Source organism: Cynocephalus volans, chromosome 9 (assembly GCF_027409185.1).
Source record: "Cynocephalus volans isolate mCynVol1 chromosome 9, mCynVol1.pri, whole genome shotgun sequence".
Taxonomy (NCBI): domain Eukaryota; kingdom Metazoa; phylum Chordata; class Mammalia; order Dermoptera; family Cynocephalidae; genus Cynocephalus; species Cynocephalus volans.
This window is the reverse complement of record NC_084468.1, coordinates 146,095,068-146,098,422: the sequence shown is the minus strand read 5'-3', so window position 1 is coordinate 146,098,422 and position 3,355 is coordinate 146,095,068. Positions and strand designations below refer to the sequence as shown.

At 36.9% G+C, this 3,355-nt stretch overlaps 1 pseudogene; it reads left to right on the top strand.

The window, feature by feature from the left end:
- The first annotated feature begins 1,644 nt into the window (after window positions 1–1,644).
- LOC134386750 (U2 spliceosomal RNA) lies at window positions 1,645–1,783 on the top strand (annotated as a pseudogene).
- Window positions 1,784–3,355: the final 1,572 nt, after the last annotated feature.

Sequence of the window (3,355 nt, the reverse complement as noted above, 5' to 3'; positions counted from 1 at the left end):
GGCCCCAGAGACTCAGGCCCATGGCCTGCTCCCATGGACTCAGTATCTAGGCCTGCACCATTGGATTCAGGCTCCACCCATCCTTAATGAACCAGGCTACAGGCATGTTCCCATGGGCCCAGTTATGAGGTCCACTCCATTGGGCCCTGGCTCCATCCCGGCTCTCATGGATCCAGGATTCAGGTCTACACCTGAAGACCCAAGCTCAAGGCCAGCCTCAGTGAACTGAGGCAGCAGTTTGGTCCTCAGGGACCCAGGTGCCAGGCTTACTTGCCTGTTGACCTAAGCACAAGGTCAGCCAGCTCAAAGACTACAGCAGTAAGCCTACCTGTGGACCCTGCCAGAATCTATGGATGGACTAACTTGTAAAAGGCTTCCCCTGCCAAAGCCAGTCTGTATAGAGGGGAGGAGATTCCTATTTCTTTAAATGTCTCCTTTAAATGCCTACTTCTTTAAATGTCTCCTTTAAATGCCTACTTCTTTAAGCCAACACAAAGCCACAAAGATCACGAGTAGTCAGGGAAACATGAAACCACCAAAGGAATAAAATAAAGCACCAGTAACTTACCCTAAGAAAATGGAATTCTACAAACTGCCTGACAAAGAATTCAAAAATAATCATTATAAAGAAGTTCAGTGAGCTTTGTTAGATGGGCTCAGAAGAATCTTTGATCTTGGGCTAATTTGATTCCACTACTATGGCACAATATCATTCTGAAGACTCTACTTCATTCTGCATGTGTTAGAAAGTCTTTCCACTCTGGCTGATGAAAACATAAACTTTTCTTGGTCCTTTATGAGCTGTGGGGATATCTGCTCCACTCAAGTGGTTCTTTCCTCAGACTTGGTAGTTTTCTCATGGCTCAGTACTAACACAAAGGCTCAAAAGGAACCTGTATATATTTTCACAGATTTTTCTCTCTGTAGCTCTCTCCTCTCCACTTCTCTGCCTTAACAATTTTGGCCACCATGGCCTTTCTGAACTCTGAACTCTGCCTCCTCAACTCAAGGCTCTTTTGGGTTCCTTCCCTGCACCGTAGCCAGAAAACACTTTCCACACAGTAAGCTGGAGATTTCTTAGATCTCATCTTGTTTTTTTCTTTTCTCTTAACACTGCCTGTTGTTCAATGTCTTAAAACTAATGTTTCATGCATTTTGCATAATCATTTAGTTATTTCAGGTAGGAGGTGGTGAATATAATTTCTGTTATTCCTTAATGGTTGAAAGTGGAAGTTCTGGGGCAGAGGTCTTGAGGGTGTGTGGGAGACTTCCTGTAATATTATTTTATATTTAGGACATGAGGTCAGAATCTACTATAATGCAATTTCCTTACAAAGTAAAAGCAATTTAAATGTTTTTTCAAATATGGTGATTCTTGACATTCATGTCATGTAAACTATTAGGATGATTATAATTGGCAATTATTTGCATTATTAAGTAGCTCTAATTTTCTGCGTTAGCATTTTCTTATGGTATTTATCATTAATTGAAGATAGTATGTTGTGATTTTCTGTGTGTGTTTTATTTTTTAATCCTGTATTTTAAGAATTCCACAAGTTAAAAATATTTGAATTAATCATACTCTTTTCTATTAGAAACATTTCTTTTTAGGTACAAATCATATTTCTTCTAAACCCACTAAAAATCGCTTCTCGGCCTTTTGGCTAAGATCAAGTGTAGTAAACCCACTAAAAAAATTGATTTATGACTTAGTTGATGGTATATAGTTATATTTTCTAGACAATATGCCTGGATCAGTTGTGTGTAACCCTGTGCAATCCTAAAGTTTCCCAGGAAACACTAGCTTTGAGGCACAAGTGAAATCATTTATTTTTATGCCCCAATTCTGAAAATTCTCAACACCACTTTTTATGTTCAAGCAGTGTCTCAAAGAATTTCTCAGCTATTTCTGGAAGTCCCCTAAGGCAATCTTATATATGCCTATAAGCCAGTCTTAGGCCAATTAATCATCTGCAGTTCATCAGATGGCACCCACCACTTTTGACATCTACTGTGTATGAAATTCCTTTATAAAGCCGCTCTGGTGACATAGCTGATGGCACCCATGGCAGAAATATCACAGTCCTTACTAAGAGCATTGTCTCATAATTCTTAGAGTGATAACATGGTGCTGGTTCCTGTGCAGAGGAGAGGAGACTGTGCTTGGAGTTTCCCTCAAAATGTCTCTTAAAATAGGGCAGTTATGTTTATTATTCTCTTTGAATCTTGTAACGTATTTTATGAAAATAGTTTCATCAGCTTCTAAGCTTTACTTCTCTAATCAATGTGGTTCTAACTGGTCTAAGGAAGCCCAATGGGTAATAGATATAAATTCATTTATCCTTTTCCTTTCTTCCCAGAGATCCGTGGCCTAACTGAAGTACTACCTCCTTCTGGAGTTACAAAATAACCTCTTCCATGTGTATTAAGGTGTACAAATTATGTACTGAAAGAAAATGGCCCTATTCCCACCAACAAGTCAAACTGCCCAGGTACTTTTAGTAAATAGGTAGCAGAGAAGCTTTGAACAAACACATTATCACATTTCCAGTCTTTATTAAGACATGGATAATTAAACCCTAACTTTGAAAAATCAATGGATATCAATAAATGTGTCATTTTCTGTCTAGATTGTGTGGTTTGCTCATTTTTCAGAATAAATAATGAACTATCATCCTAAGTGCTTTACATGTGTTAAGCTATCTAATCCTCACAACAATCTTGTGCATTCGGCACATTCTTATTTCCATCTCACAACCTGCCTAACTTCCCACAATTGGGAAGCAGAAGAGCTAGAACTGTGCTAATCCTGCCGTGGTATTCTGCCACTCTAAAAAAGAGAGTTAACTCTGGCAAGATTTAGGTTGATTATAATTTTGACCCCACTTTGTAAACTTTCATATCAAAATTTTAATGTACTTTTATTTTCTGACTGTCTTAAAAATTATATTTCTCAAAATTGTCAAATTGGAGATCGGCCTATAGGAGCTAAATATATGGATGAAAACTGAAGATTTAGTAAAACAAGATATTTCCAAGTATCTTGTATTGATTGGACAAATGATTACATTATTCTTCTTTCATTTTTATATCTTTCATATATTGTCCTATATATATATATATACATATATACATTTATATGTATTTTTCCTGATGATGCTGGATATTTGGATATTAATCTATTAAAATTGAAGAGTGTGCAAATAATTGTGTGCATTAAATGTATTGGTATCTTTTTTCTTCAAAGTGGTATATACACACATCTGTTTAAATTAAGTTCATTCCAGTATCTATAACTCTGGAATAGAATAATGAATCATGCAAATGTTTTCTCAAATGTGTTATTGATCCCATT